General features: G+C 39.9%; 1 protein-coding gene across 1 annotated transcript in view; it reads left to right on the forward strand.

The window, feature by feature from the left end:
* Window positions 1–17,363, forward strand: part of LOC129766948 (uncharacterized) — a 53,277-nt gene that overhangs the window by 8,410 nt on the left and 27,504 nt on the right. The window lies entirely within an intron of this gene.

A 17,363-nucleotide genomic window follows, 5' to 3' on the forward strand; every position in this document is an offset into this window, starting at 1 on the left:
AGTCAAATGAAATAAGTTTGGTTGTTGCTTTATGAAAACATCATTCATTTTCATTTTCATCATTTTCTAACCGCGGAGCAGAACGGATGTGCTAAGGCCATCGTTCTAGCATGTAGCGGCAGCAACGATAACAAGTGGCATGAGTAGAAGGAGCCGCGACATGAGTGATATGAGCATGCGTCAGGAGCAGTGACAAAAGCGGTTTCAATTCAGCTGCGCTTATAACGGGTGTTCAATAAAAAATGAGAATTTCTTCAGTTATATAAATGTTTCTATGCATCTATCACAATGAATAAAATGTACGCAGCAAATATGTTAAATTCATTTGAATTCGAAAATTGTTTTAATTGTTAATTTAATCAATACAAACAAATGATTACTAAGCCAATTGTAGTCCCATCTTGCTGTTATATCATAGATATAACCCACCCATTTTATTAAAAACATAACGGTTGTTCTTCAAAAAAAGTCAGTGAATGTTGGCAAAGGACCGTGCTCAGCGGTACGGTGCAACATGGTGGAGATACTCTCACAAGAGCGCTGGATGGCACTGACATCCATCTACCGGATACAATTCCGGATCCTAGTGGTTAGCCGCTTGGTGTCCGTGGCCCGTCAATTATTCTGGTACACCAGGGCACTGAGTGAGAAACTCTCGATCGGACGGCACTGGGGCAAGCTGGTCGTGTTCAATTTCTTGGGTACGTATGGTATCTGTTTTTCTTCGAGGTACGCCAACGTCTTCTTTGCGTAATGGGAAGACGCCTTGTCTGGCCAAAAGACGTATTTCCCATCAGAACGATGCTCCTCTAAGAACGGAACCAAAATCTTCTCCAGGCACTCCTCCTGGTACACCTTCTGGTTGATGGCAAGTCCGCTCGGCCTGTTAAACCAGGTCTTTGAAATCCCTTTGTCGGAGATTGCAATATACAGCATAACATTCTTCTCAAACTTATACTTGTGTTTGTACTTCACCCCGGGGGGTGTGGACGCCTTGTCGCTGGTATAGTACCGGTCATTGCCGGGAATGTGGGACTTTGACATCGGACAATAACTCTCGTCGTCAAGCACGAACGACGTCCCGCGATAATTCTTCGTCATCCATCGGCACTGAGATTTCACGGTCGCTATCTGCTCGTCCGTGTACTCTGGTGGCCTAGTCTCCTTCCGACATACGATGCCCTCCTGCTTGAAGGTTCTGTGGATGTAGGAATGGGAACAGCGAAATTTTCGGCTGGCGTCACGCACACTCGTACCGTCCTTGTTGCCGAACAGCTTTTTCAAAGATTCCTTCTTCATTTTCATCATGATCTTCGCCGGACAGCCACTACCGGTCTTCCGATCGACGTTCCGGGATGCCAGGATTCGGTAAACAGTACTCACCAGCACATTTTCGTCCCGATAGTGATCTACTGTAAACTTTTTTCCTTGACTTTCAAGGTTTTTCGAAGAACTGTTACAATGCACTCGCGGATGGCTTGTTGTTTTGACGCCTTCTTTGATCGAACTGACAGCACCCGAGCGAAAAGAAACGAGCAACCTGATTCTACGGAGCAGAAAGTTCTCGTTCTCATTTTTTATTGAACAGCCGTTAGCGTGACGTGACAACATTTTGACTCACTACAACAATTTTTGTTTACGTTTTCATGTATCACACAAAATTAAACGATGTATCAGTAAAATTGAGAAACTTTCCAACAAGAATCATCAGTTGGAGAATATTTTGTAGTTTTCAGTCAAATACTTTTGTGTAGTCACCTGACTTTTTGCTGTTTCCGAGTTCAGAACATTTACGTTGTATGTTCAGTACCGTTTCAAAATATACAAATAAACTTTCTTCTATGTTTTGTCAACAAAAGATGAACGTAGATTCCAGAACATAGAATATAATCTTATTTCGACTTCCGGTTAGCAGATAATAGTATTGAATGACAATAAATTGGACAACCCATACGATTTGGGTATTGGTTGCAGGTGTCTTACCAACGGAAGTCGAATATCGTATTCCGATGTCATTTCATCGGACATCTGGTTCGATTAAAAACGGATCTAGCGTTGGCATACATCCAAGGGTGCGCGAAAAACAATGAAATAGGAGAATAAAGTTTGATAGTGAACAGATAGGATTTAAGTGAGAGGGGGATAATGTTTGAGTGGTAAGAACTTAGGCTTAGAACGACACGTGTGGAGTTAGACAATGAAAGTGCACAAACAAACGCATACGCAAACGTCAACGGTTAACGATCAAAATCAACGTCAAAGTCAAAGTTGAAGTCATCTTCAACACGCAAAGGCAAACGCTCTTGCACAGGTACGCTGTTCGATTGGTTCTGGAATTCGGCGTGGTTGTCTGGTGTCCTTATCATTTATGGATTGCTAGGGTTGAATCCATTTAAAAGAAATTCGTCCGTTATGACCTACGTAATTTTCCATGGAATGATCCAATCAATCTTCCACCCTACGAAGCTCGATGTCAGTTACTAGGACTGGAAACACTTGATTCTAGAAGAAAGGTTAACTAAACGATGTTTACAGCTAAAGTACTATTGGGTGAAATAGATTGTCCTGCTATTCTCGCTTAACTGAATATTTATGCACCTGAGAGAGTACTCCGTTCAAGAAGTTTTCTTCACCTTGGGCCCTGTTTTGCAAACTACGGGTTACATAACCCAATTCGCTTCATGTCAGCACGATTCAATTTATTCTACGGATTCATCGATTTCAACCAATCTGCTGAAGCTTTCCGTCGTCGGATTCAACGAGAACTACAGGAGCAAGAGTGATAACCGGACACTTCCCACGATGGACTATGCCAACTTTTTATTCTTTTTTATTGATTATCCATGTTTTGATCATAATTATTGCTCGTTTGTATGTGTTTTTTCACAATGTTTTATGTCAAGATAAGGGGCCACTCTGGCTTTTCCCATCATTTTTCAATATGACAAAACAAGTCAGATCGCCAAGATGCCATGGTGGGGGCACTTTGGTCCCCCTAAGCAAATCGCCTAATGTTTCCAAACCAATACGGTCTAAATAAAAATTGTCACAATGTACACAGAGCTACACTTGTTTTATCTAATCAAATCAATAATGTTTAATCATTACATCAAGGTTCAAACTACCAAATATATAATAAAATAAAAGAGATGAGTTTTGGACATTAAACTTTGACGCAGGGTGATTTGGACTTGTGTGTGTTTCATCGAAAAAAACATGCTTATGTTTATGTAAAGTAATTTGGAATAATACTGAAACTTCAGTAACTTCAGTATCTACCAAAATGTCAGTTGTGCTTTTATGATTTTAAACCCAGCATTAACTGATAAAAAGCATGTAGTTCATTCATTTTATTTAATTCAATTATATTTGCCTTTAATAGCAATACTTTCTCTATGTAGTGGATTACTATAAGAAAAGTAGAACTTTTTTCCCCTCCTTATTATTGGATATCTTTTGATTTTTCTATTGGATTCTTTTAGACAACCAATTTGATTCTATCCGCATGACCCAGGTTATACCTAACCGTCACGATTTGAATCGTTTTTTTTCTTCTCACCTAACATTTTCCATCTCGGAAAAATATAGTGCCTAAACGCCCGACAGACTATTGAAGAAGCCAAAAGTCATTTCCAATTGAATATGAAGGGGATTTTTTTTGACGTAGGACTACGTCTTTCATTTCTATACCGGGGTGTAAAATCAAAGTTTCGAAAACAAAAGCGTTACGCCGGAGACCGAGATTTTGAGCGTTAATAGCTCCTAAACAACTGAACGAAATGGTATGATAAACACTTCATTCGAAAGATAAAATGTCAACGCGTTCTATACTTGTTACCTTTTGATCCAAAAACGTGTTTCAATAGTTTTAAAATTGCTTTCAAAACAGGCTATTGAAATCACCAATCGGTATATAAGCGAGCGCCGCTCGGAAATCCACTCAGTTCTAATTGAACAGCGATTGGAGCATGTTGTCGCTGTTGTGGTGAAGCTCTTCGTTTATCATGAAAGCGCTGATGAATGGTGTCACCAAGAGCCTGTTTGTGCACCTTAGGCTAGACATGAATCCATCAGGAGGAGAGTGATGCCACAAACGGTTCCCCGGGAAGATCTCGAAGCAGCCGCTACACACACACACATACACGCGCGGAATTCTTTCCGTTTGGATGCCATTCAGCATCGAGAAAGATCCGGAAAATAATCTGCCAGTTCCTCTGGGAATTTAAAATTACATTCATGTGAAAGAGTTTATTTTAATGTTTTCTATCCATGTAACACTGTGACCAAATACATTTGGTTTTGTGATTTTTCAATCAATCGCAATTAACAGGATAGCTTCTGAAGATTATTTTTCCCCATCAGTAGGATATTTCCGTATCCAATATTGTATGCGCCCGCAATCGATTCTTGCTCTGTCGCCGAAAGTTCCGAGCTCAGAGAGTTCATTCCCCTCTAGTTCCCCTTGCCTTCCAAATTGCCTTGTTCCATTCCCCTTGCCTTCCAAATTGCCATCGTAAACCACACCTTCTCTCGATTCAATCACACACAAAAAGCATACTTAAGCGATATTCTGGTGGTGAGACACATTCATTTTTCGTGAGGACATCGACAAGACAACATCGTTGCCTAACGTGCTGGAGGAGGTGGACGGCGAAGGATCGACACATACACGCGCAGAATTCTTTCCGTTTGGATGCCATTCAGCATCGAGAAAGTTCCGGAAAGATCTAATCATTGCTGGGAAATAATCAGCCAGTTCCTCTGGGAATTTAAAAATACATTCATGTGAAAGAGTTTATTTGAATGTTTTCTATTCATGTAACACTGTGACCAAATATTTTTCAATCAAGCACTATTAACAGGTGGTTATCGAGTTAGTATTAACCACTAGTGGGCTTCCAGTATCGAGGAAAATGTGGAAATATCTAATCGTTACTGAAAATAATCTGCCAGTTCCTCTGGGAATTTAAAATTACATTCATGTGAATGAGTTTATTTGAATGTTTTCTATCCATAAAATATCCATATAATACATTTGGGTTTGTGATTTGTCAATCAAGTACAGTTAGCAGGTTAGCTTCTGAAGATTATTCTTCAGAACAAGGTTTTTCGTATCCTATATTGGATGCATAAAACCTTGTGCCTCCAACGTAACGCTCTCGTTTTCGAAGTCTCCTAAATATTCATTCATTCATTCAGAATGGATTTGGATTCAACTTCAAACAAATGATCTCTAAATCAACGATAGTCTTACGTCACCCTTGCGGTTATACCATAGATATAACCCACTTCCTGTTTTATAGTTCGCTGACTATCTTCAGTTGAATATGACTATGTCGAGCCCTGCATATTACTCCACGTAGCATGCAAAAATAATCAAAAATAATCAAAAATAATTTTTGAAAAATACAAATGCAATTAAATTCATTTATTGTTTTCAACTTACAGTTACAGTTACTTACTGCCATACAAATTAAACACAAATTTCTACATTACTCGGGAATCAATCAAGCTAATGAAACCAAACTAGGCATATTGAGGTTTTAGGGTGCAATAAATGTTTTTAAGGAGGTTAGATACTCCTCCCCCCTCTCTAAGGGGGGGCTGCCATACAAATGAAACACAAATTTCTGCACTACTCGAGAATTAATCAAGCAAATGAAACCAAATTGAGCATATTGAGGTTTAAGGATGCAATAAATGTTTCTATGGTGGTTAGACTCTCCACTCCCCTCTCTAAGAGGGGGCTGCCATACAAATGAAACACAAATTTCTGCATTGCTCGAGAATTAATCAAGCAAACAAAACCAAATTTGGCATGTGAAGGTTGTAGGATGCAATAAATCTTTCTAAGGTGGTTAGACACTCATCCCACTCCCGGGTGGGCTATCATACAAATGAAACACAAGCTCTGCATAACTCGAAAACTAATCAAGCAAATGGAGCCAAATTTAGCATGTGAAGGTTTTACAGGGCACGAAACGTTTCTATGGTGAATACACTCCTCTTACCTCTCTAATTCTAAATTTTGGGTGGGACGAAGTTTGCCGGGTCAGCTAGTTCAATAATAAAAGGAGATGACATTATAAAAATTCTAAGTGGAGCCATACTTTTTAAGATAAAGGGGTGGTCCAAATCACCCCAACTTACACTAGAAAGCTTTAGAAAGCAAAATCAACAGTAGAGTATCTTTTTCTCAGCACTTTTCGGTAAAAAATAAGTTATGGTCTCTACTAATTTAGTTTCTGGGAAAAAGTATAGAGTGTACATATTTTCAATCTGATAGATTGATCCTGCTGGTGGATGGATAGTCAATGTTAAAACAATAGATCGTTGATGAGAACGTGCAAATAATTCAAAATAAATTATTTCATAGTTATGTTATGAAGAGCTTATTAAGGTTTCTTTTCTATATTCATCTATCTCTTTATTTGTATTATAATCACGAACAACTTTAGAATTCTGTAGAATTCTGGAACGTGCAGCTGTTAGGGGGAATTTATATTTTATGAGCAAAAACTCACAATTGAAAATTCGAAAGTTTGCGGTGCGTGTATGTTTGCATAAACATTCGACATAGTGAAAAACTTGCTTTGTGACCAATTGTACTAAAAAACAAAAACCTTTGCAGCAATGTATTATTTGCACGCTAAACACCAAGTATAAGGTTATTGCCAGTACGACTTGACACGCTCCCGAATTGGTTTCTCAGCCTCAGTACATTCACTTTCATCATATTCGCTAAATAGTTTGCGAAACTGATTTTTTTGACTTTTCCAGAGTTAGCACTACCACCTAGTAGGCCATTCTCTAATTGCCAAGTGGATCAATCAAACTTCACATTTCACGTCTCAAGTTTCCCGTTCCCCTGGCATACATTGGCACTAGCATCACAACACCAACTTTAGCTTAACACATGAGAAATAGTTCTGCAGGGTGTGTTTCGTTGTTTTATTACTTAGTGCATATATTAGAGAATGACCGGTCGATGGGGTGATGTTGTACCACCCGTGAACTCAGTTTCGGTTTGCGGGTCGTTTACGTTTCATTTCACAAGTTTGTTCGTGTTTATTGGAGGTTTGTTAAATTTATAGTTTATTTTAGCACTTCATTTCATGACAGACATGACAATTATTTCTTCATATTCAACAATTTTAAGGTTTGATTCAGTTAGAATCCGGAATTACTGTTCATTTTAAAGCAGCGGTCGTAGTAGGCGTAGTAAGCGTTTGTTTTGAAAAAGTTTTGTTTAGTTATTTCGCTTAAAGTGACATGATGTGCTGAAATGTTTCCGTGAACGTACAACTGTTGTTCGGATGGATCAGGTGACGCGTCGTAGTGGACCTCACTATCGGAAACTGAGACTAAAGGGATTGTGAACAATTAAGACAAACCCGGGACTCTCGGACTACGGTATCGTCAAAAACATAACTCTATCCAAAACACCATCCGGAGAATCTGTATGCGAAAATGTTATCGTAATTTCCGTGCCTGTAAGTAACAGGACGCCGAAGCAAAATTTGGTGGTTAAAAGACGCGCTCGAAAGTTGTACAGCAAGGTATTGACAAAGTACGTAAGATGCATGGCGATGGATAACGAAACATGCGTGAAGATGGACTTTGGACAGCTCTTAGGCCTGAAATACTATAAAGCCACTGCCAGAGAACATTTTTGCTGATAAATTTGCCAGCATTTTTTTTTTTTTGATTTGGAGAGGGATTTGTAACTGTGGACAAAAACCAAGGTTCTCGTCACAAACAAGATGATTGACTGAAAAATATAGAGGGAAGAGTGTCTGTAGAAACATCTCCTTCCGTTTATTAAGGTAAAGGCTCCGGTAAAGTTTTGGACGGATTTGGCAAGCAACCACTACAGATGCTTCGGTGGTACCATGACAATGGAATTAATTACATTGATAAAGACCTCAATCCTACCAATTGCTTCCAATTCCGTCCGATCGATACATATGAGGCAATTGTCAAGCGGAATTGAAGAAAGTTGCTAAAGTCGGGATGCTGCAGAAATTAAGAGGTTGTGGAATAAAACGGCCGCTAAGGTTAACCAACAGAGAGTCCAAACTTTTATGGAGGGTATCCAAAAGAATAGTACGAAAATTTATCAAAACTGTAACGGATTTTTTTTAAATCTGAAAAGGACAATAAAATAATATTTTGACGTAGGACTACGTCTTTAATTTCTATACAGGGGTGTAAGTTCAAAGTTTCGAAAACGAAAGCGTAACACCGGAGCAGTGGCGTCGACTGGAGGGGTGCCGAGGTGGCGGATCGCCCCCGGGTGCATGATTTTAGGGATGCAAAATGAATCAAATTTATATGAAGAAATTGGATTAATATTATTTCTTACTGGGGGGATGCAAATCGACTCTTCCGCCCCGGGTGCGACACCTACTCTTCTCTGGGTGCAAATGTGTCTACTTTTCTGGAGAAAGGAGGGGTGTAAATAGACTCTTCCGCCCCGGGTGTAAAAGCTTCATTCGACGCCACTGCGCCGGAGCAATCAGATTTTGAGGGACTCGAGACTTGCATAATGAGAATGATATATATATATATATATATATATATATATATATATATATATATATATATAGTAGGGTGGCAACGAAAATGGTCTTGTCTAATTTCAAAAACCGACCATGTACATTTTGTTTATTGACCCAAAAAAAGACTTGTGCAAAGTTTCGACTGTTGCGTTGCACACAACAGCACACAACACAAGCACACAACAAAGTGTATAACCGGTCCGGTTAGAATGCAGAATATCTACTAAATTTCATTTCCTCGAATGAATGAGAGTTCGCAAGAATCACATCACTCACCACAGTGAATCCTGATTCTTCTTATCCATTCCCACTAACAACTATCCCTTCCATTATAATCGCTAGGAAACCACGCCACAGAGCAACCCTTCTAACCTTCGGGCGGCGAATAACATACTAACATTCCTTCTCTTCCCCTGGTGACCGTGAGGACGTGGCCGGCATCGTTATTGACTACTAAAACTCGAATAACCGAGACTTGCACAATGAGAATGATTTGCTAGTCCCAAGCGTCATTCAGTGTGTTCTTTGTGCAATTTAGCTGGTTCAGGTCAATCACGGAGAGCAACTACGAATTGTACAGTCTACCCAAGCTCAAGCTCAAGCTCAAAAAGTAACAAGCATATAACGCGTAGATATTTTATCTTTCGAATGAAGAGTTTATCATACCATTTCGTTCAATTGTTGAGGAGGTATTGACGCTCAAAATCTGATTGCTCTGGCGCAGTGGCGTCGAATGAAGCTTTTACACCCGGGGCGGAAGAGTTTATTTACACCCCTCCTTTCGCCAGAAAAGTAGACACATTTGCACCCAGAGAAGAGTAGGTGTCGCACCCGGGGCGGAAGAGTCGATTTGCATCCCCCCAGTAAGAAATAATATTAATCCAATTTCTTCATATAAATTTGATTCATTTTGCATCCCTAAAATCATGCACCCGGGGGCGATCCGCCACCTCGGCACCCCTCCAGTCGACGCCACTGCTCCGGTGTTACGCTTTCGTTTTCGAAACTTTGAACTTACACCCCTGTATAGAAATTAAAGACGTAGTCCTACGTCAAAATATTATTTTATTGTCCTTTTCAGATTTAAAAAAAATCCGTTACAGTTTTGATAAATTTTCGTACTATTCTTTTGGATACCCTCCATAAAAGTTTGGACTCTCTGTTGGTTAACCTTAGCGGCCGTTTTATTCCACAACCTCTTAATTTCTGCAGCATCCCGACTTTAGCAACTTTCTTCAATTCCGCTTGACAATTGCCCAATATGTATCGATCGGACGGAATTGGAAGCAATTGGTAGGATTGAGGTCTTTATCAATGTAATTAATTCCATTGTCATGGTACCACCGAAGCATCTGTAGTGGTTGCTTGCCAAATCCGTCCAAAACATTACCGGAGCCTTTACCTTAATAAACGGAAGGAGATGTTTCTACAGACACTCTTCCCTCTATATTTTTCAGTCAATCATCTTGTTTGTGACGAGAACCTTGGTTTTTGTCCACAGTTACAAATCCCTCTCCAAATCAAAAAAAAAAATGCTGGCAAATTTATCAGCAAAAATGTTCTCTGGCAGTGGCTTTATAGTATTTCAGGCCTAAGAGCTGTCCAAAGTCCATCTTCACGCATGTTTCGTTATCCATCGCCATGCATCTTACGTACTTTGTCAATACCTTGCTGTACAACTTTCGAGCGCGTCTTTTAAACACCAAATTTTGCTTCGGCGTCCTGTTACTTACAGGCACGGAAATTACGATAACATTTTCGCATACAGATTCTCCGGATGGTGTTTTGGATAGAGTTATGTTTTTGACAATACCGTAGTCCGAGAGTCCCGGGTTTGTCTTAATTGTTCACAATTCCTTTAGTCTCAGCTTCCGATAGTGAGGTCCACTACGACGCGTCACCTGATCCATCCGAACAACAGTTGTACGTTCACGGAAACATTTCAGCACATCATGTACGGCCGATTCAGTCATTTTAAGCGAAATAACTAAACAAAACTTTTTTCAAAACAAACGCTTACTACGCCTACTACGACCGCTGCTTTAAAATGAACAGTAATTCCGGATTCTAACTGAATCAAACCTTAAAATTGTTGAATATGAAGAAATAATTGTCATGTCTGTCATGAAATGAAGTGCTAAAATAAACTATAAATTTAACAAACCTCCAATAAACACGAACAAACTTGTGAAATGAAACGTAAACGACCCGCAAACCGAAACTGAGTTCACGGGTGGTACAACATCACCCCATCGACCGGTCATTCTCTAATATATGCACTAAGTAATAAAACAACGAAACACACCCTGCAGAACTATTTCTCATGTGTTAAGCTAAAGTTGGTGTTGTGATGCTAGTGCCAATGTATGCCAGGGGAACGGGAAACTTGAGACGTGAAATGTGAAGTTTGATTGATCCACTTGGCAATTAGAGAATGGCCTACTAGGTGGTAGTGCTAACTCTGGAAAAGTCAAAAAAATCAGCTTCGCAAACTATTTAGCGAATATGATGAAAGTGAATGTACTGAGGCTGAGAAACCAATTCGGGAGCGTGTCAAGTCGTACTGGCAATAACCTTATACTTGGTGTTTAGCGTGCAAATAATACATTGCTGCAAAGGTTTTTGTTTTTTAGTACAATTGGTCACAAAGCAAGTTTTTCACTATGTCGAATGTTTATGCAAACATACACGCACCGCAAACTTTCGAATTTTCAATTGTGAGTTTTTGCTCATAAAATATAAATTCCCCCTAACAGCTGCACGTTCCAGAATTCTACAGAATTCTAAAGTTGTTCGTGATTATAATACAAATAAAGGGATAGATGAATATAGAAAAGAAACCTTAATAAGCTCTTCATAACATAACTATGAAATAATTTATTTTGAATTATTTGCACGTTCTCATCAACGATCTATTGTTTTAACATTGACTATCCATCCACCAGCAGGATCAATCTATCAGATTGAAAATATGTACACTCTATACTTTTTCCCAGAAACTAAATTAGTAGAGACCATAACTTATTTTTTACCGAAAAGTGCTGAGAAAAAGATACTCTACTGTTGATTTTGCTTTCTAAAGCTTTCTAGTGTAAGTTGGGGTGATTTGGACCACCCCTTTATCTTAAAAAGTATGGCTCCACTTAGATTTTTTATAATGTCATCTCCTTTTATTATTGAACTAGCTGACCCGGCAAACTTCGTCCCACCCAAAATTTAGAATTAGAGAGGTAAGAGGAGTGTATTCACCATAGAAACGTTTCGTGCCCTGTAAAACCTTCACATGCTAAATTTGGCTCCATTTGCTTGATTAGTTTTCGAGTTATGCAGAGCTTGTGTTTCATTTGTATGATAGCCCACCCGGGAGTGGGAGGAGTGTCTAACCACCTTAGAAAGATTTATTGCATCCTACAACCTTCACATGCCAAATTTGGTTTTGTTTGCTTGATTAATTCTCGAGCAATGCAGAAATTTGTGTTTCATTTGTATGGCAGCCCCCTCTTAGAGAGGGGAGTCGAGAGTCTAACCACCATAGAAACATTTATTGCATCCTTAAACCTCAATATGCTCAATTTGGTTTCATTTGCTTGATTAATTCTCGAGTAGTGCAGAAATTTGTGTTTCATTTGTATGGCAGCCCCCCCTTAGAGAGGGGGGAGGAGTATCTAACCTCCTTAAAAACATTTATTGCACCCTAAAACCTCAATATGCCTAGTTTGGTTTCATTAGCTTGATTAATTCCCGAGTAATGTAGAAATTTGTGTTTAATTTGTATGGCAGTAAGTAACTGTAACTGTAAGTTGAAAACAATAAATGAATTTAATTGCACTGTGGTGAGTGATGTGATTTTTGCGAACTCTCATTCATTCGAGGAAATGAAATTTAGTAGATATTCTGCATTCTAACCGGACCGGTTATACACTTTGTTGTGTGCTTGTGTTGTGTGCTGTTGTGTGCAACGCAACAGTCGAAACTTTGCACAGGTCTTTTTTTGAAATTAGACAAGACCATTTTCGTTGCCACCCTACTATATATATATATATATATATATATATATATATATATATATATATATATATATATATATATATATATACATATATATATATATATATATATATATATATATATATGTATATATATATATATATATATATATATATAAAATGGTCGTGTCAGTCTAATTTCAAAAACCGACCATATACCATGTACATTTTGTTTATTGACCCAAAAAATGACCTGTGCAAATTTTCAACTTAATCAGATATGATTTAGGAGTGCCTCAAAGCGCTCAAAGTTTTGAATTGAGTTTCGATTCCACAAGTACTAAAACGAAATCCATTTTCTTTTTGCAAATGTAATATTTTTTCAAAGAAGACTAGTTCATTGTACTCGATTTGATATGTCGATCATCTGAATCAAAATGCAAAAAACGCAATAGATGTATGGGAAAAAAGTGACCTTTGGATTTTCAAACGGAACATTCTTAAAAATGTTGATTCCCACGAAAAACTTCCCTATGCAAAATATTAGTTCAACCGGACTTCATTTACTAGTGTCACACAGCCGTCAAACTTTGATTTTGTAGGTCAGAATAAACCAATCAATGCCATCTTTTTTTTTTATCCCATTTATTTATTTAAGGCTCATTAGCATTTCAGCTGTAACAGAGCCGAATTTTAATCGTGTACATGTTCACATGGTTATCATATCTATAACTAGCACATTACACAGTTGCCGTTCGCCAGTATTCCTTCTATACCATTACATATGGTACATTCACACAGTAGCCATTTAGGCGTAAGAGTATTCTGTCTGTTCTTCCATTATCCAGTTGGACCACCGGACAGCGGAGACAGTTGATTGATCATTGTTGAGTTATTTATAGAACAGCAGCCTGATGTGTCTTGCAGAGCAGAGCAGTTGTATGGATGAATCGATCTTATTTCGACCGTGGATCGATCTCCATCGTTGATGATTGTTGCGTGGACGAAGCTATTCTGTAACAACACAAAGATGGTCAATGAGGGTCCTGAGTTTTGAACTCACGATCGATCGCTTACTAAGCGAACGCGCAACCAATGTGGCTACGGAGACCCCCTTTCAATGCCATCTAATTTATTCAAAAACTAGCGAAGCGAATAAAGGTACGTTATACACAATTCTCAGACCCCCAGCGAAAAAATTTTCTGAAAAAGTTTTTTTAGAACTAGTTTATAGAAGTTGTTTTGATAACTGTGGCAAATTCGACGAAGGAAGTATGTCGGTAGTGAGTATTGAACTCGTGACCTTTAGCGTGAGACGTACGGATGTTATCCACTAACCCAGATATGGCCGTGGAGTTGCCGGCCTAGAATAGCACTTCGGGTCTTGGTCCCTGTCCCTGTCGTATGAGGCGACTAATCGGGTGACAACGCGAGTAAGGGCGCGGTAAAGCCTATTGGAGATTGCACGGGGGAAATACCGTGTACAGGAGCCACGAAAGGAGTGCCAAGCACATCAGGATTGACGCCAGTAAGATCCTGATTACGACATACTGGTTACGACATAGAAAACGGACACGATACGGAAACGATTTCAACACGACGCTAAAGGCTGACAGTCGTGCTATCCTGTTCCCTGAGTAAGGAAGGGTGACACCTTCCTGAAACGGCGTGTAGGCTAATAGTGCGATTGCCCCCGTCCCGGTAATAACTTGGCAAGTCTTCGGGTACGTTCAATGCTCGTCTAGGCTCAGGCACTAGGTACTAGGCGTCAGATGTCACATTCCTGACTTGCGCTGATCTGGCTCTGAACACGGTCCCTATGAAGGACCGTGTCAACCCCTGCATGGCCTCACTGCTTGCATAGACAACCATGGGATCACTGATAGCGACTATGTACAACGAGCGGAGATAGCGGCCCGAAGTTGGGACCCAACAGACATGAATATCATCGAACAATTCAACAGACGAAACGACGGTAATGAAGACACACCAACGGGAGAGGCGAGCGTGTTCGCAAGGAGCGGTAAGCTCCAGAGATCACCAATTCGCAACCAGACAACCATAGCGAATCCTATAGGACACCAACAGCATCCACAACAAGGAGAGACTAGCCTGATACAAGTGCATAAAGCCAACACCACCACTTCTTTAGAAGGGCTGCAGGTCGGGAGGTCAAGCTTGATGGAGGTCAAGAAAAAAGTGAACGAGCTCTACGAGTTCATTAAGGACAAAAACAATGTCCATACTAAGATCAAACATTTAGTCACAAGCATCAAATCCGCCGTTACGGCTGCTGACCGCGAACAGAAGGAGATGATCACGCGAGCAGAGGTTGTTGAAAAAGCACTCGCTGAAGCAAGGGAGAAGATGTCCGTCGAGATACAGGAGACGCCTAAGACGCCACGAAACCCACGATCGGACAAAAGGAAGAGGGATACCCCAGGGGATGAAGAAGACCTGAAGAAGGTTAAAAATGACAACCTGGAAAACAAAAAGGAAGGTGAAGGCAGTGGATGGCGAACTGTCGAAAAACAGACGGAGAAACGGAAGAAGAAAGAAGAAAAGAAGAAAGGTGTGCAGGAGACAAAAAAAACCAGGCCCAGACGCGAGCGAAGTAAGGGAGATGCTCTGATCGTCGAGGTGAAGGAAGGAGTGACTTACGCATCACTCCTGCGGAAAGTGAGAGACGATCCGGAGTTGAAAGAACTGGGAGAGAATGTGGTGAAAACCAGGCGCACCCAGAAAGGAGAGATGCTCTTCGAGCTCAAGAGGGATCCGGCGGTCAAAAGTTCAGCCTTCAAGGAACTGGTTGCGAAGTCGCTCGGTGAGGAGGCGAAGGTGAGGGCTCTATCCCAGGAATCAGTGGTCGAATGCAGAAATCTCGACGAAATCACGACAGACGAGGAGTTAAGGGGGGACCCCTGTCTGGAAGGTCGAAAAATGATGAATCTTCATGATTTTTTTTCGGATGTTAGGAATAAAGTGAAGTGTTCGGGTATTTTGGTTATTGTTGAAGGTATATTTGAAGATGTTTTTTCCATTTTTTGAGTGCACGAATAATGATTATTACGCTGTTTAGAGCTGGATGCGTAGATGTTGTCTGAAAAAGATACCTTACTGGTGGTATCGGTTCTGAAGAAACGGGGGGTCGTAGAACGAATTCCAATGAATATTTTGAATCCTTAGGACAATACCTAAAGTGTTACATAGAGGTTTTTTAAAATTCGAAAAATTTCCAAAATGGCGGCCATTTTTGTTAAAAATACGTAATTTTTCATAAAAAATCGCTGTTTAAAAATTCATAAAAAATCGAAAAAATGAAATATCAAAACACGGCTATGTAACACTTTAGATAATTCATTTCTACATTTTTAGATGCCAATTTCAGCCAAATCGGTCGAGTAGATCCTGAGATATCGATACCACCAGTTGAAAAAACATGGTTTCGAGAAAAACGCGTTTAAAGTTTTTTTCAAGTTTTCGGTCAGCAATGCGTTGCAATAAATGAAGTAGATTATATTGAAATGAGTTTCTTTTTTTCTTTAAGTAGCTGAATACCTGTCCGTTACAAATTTATGAAAAAAAAACAAAATGGCGGATGCAAAATGGCGAATGAAAAATGGCGGATCAGAAACGGAAAACATATGTTTGAGGAATATTAATGTATTTGTAACACAAAATAATACACTTTTAGAAATGATCAACTTTTAGTTAGCTATTCCGGCTCCATACACTTCGCCTTCGGCCTCCAGGAAGCTGTCCGCAGCACTTTTTCTGGCCGCAGCAATCATTTGTCGAGCAATCTTACTGCTCTCGTATTTCTTCACTTCTGCCTTGGAAATTCTTTTTTTGTTCAGTTGCAAATATAACGCATGGCAGCTCGGTCCAATCAGCATTCCCATTAATTTCATCATTTTCAAAACAGAAATATAGCCATCGTTAAACAAACTAACTGCTGTATAACTAGCGAAGTCAACAGTGTGTTTGCCACTATGCTTGGATTTTGGAGCGATTGACCAAATAACTGAATTGAGGCTTTCATTATTGTTCTGCGTAAACCCCCCTTCGCATCGTTGCAATAAATTGTCTGCCGAAAGGTCCTCATAGACTGGTCGAATTGCGTCCTGCACATCTTTCGGCAAAGGTTCGTGGTGATCATAATCCTTCAATGTGTTCAATTCGTTTGCTTTCAGATATGAGCACCAGGCACTATCACATAAGTCATGTTGTGGATGCCTGTTGTTCGAAACTTTGTGAAGAAATGTCGCCCAAATCGCCTTCTTCATCTCCTCTTTACTGTCAGAATTGCGTCGAATTGCTAGACCGTAGTAAACTGTCAATTCATTGATTAGTTTATCGGTCAGCTTTCCTCTTCCTCCCAGGCCTTTGTTGTTCTTTTTAACACTTCGCAGTCGAGTTCCCATTCGCTTCTGTACATGTCCTATGCATTCCTTCTTTACAATGTTGACGCCTTTATACGGATTGCTGTCGACAATTCCCTTGTAAGTCTTGCTGTCACCATCAACAACGTAATTAGTATATCGAACGGAGTACTTTTCCTCGGAGCGCAGAAACATCTCCCGAATCGCGTCAACTTCCATTCTTCCAGCTGATCCCTCGTGGTTGTTGCTGCAGTGGTTCGCGTGATCTTCTAACCACGAATCGTATTCCGGGCTTCCCATCAATTTCTTCCAGGTCTCGCATTCTTTACAGTACGATGATTTTACATTTATATCAACCACTTTTCCACTGTTATACCCAATCAAGGACGACACTCCAAATAGTGAAGAATACCCACGTTTCTTCCAAGTGCCGT

This window comes from Toxorhynchites rutilus, chromosome 1 (assembly GCF_029784135.1).
Source record: "Toxorhynchites rutilus septentrionalis strain SRP chromosome 1, ASM2978413v1, whole genome shotgun sequence".
In the NCBI taxonomy this organism is placed as follows: domain Eukaryota; kingdom Metazoa; phylum Arthropoda; class Insecta; order Diptera; family Culicidae; genus Toxorhynchites; species Toxorhynchites rutilus.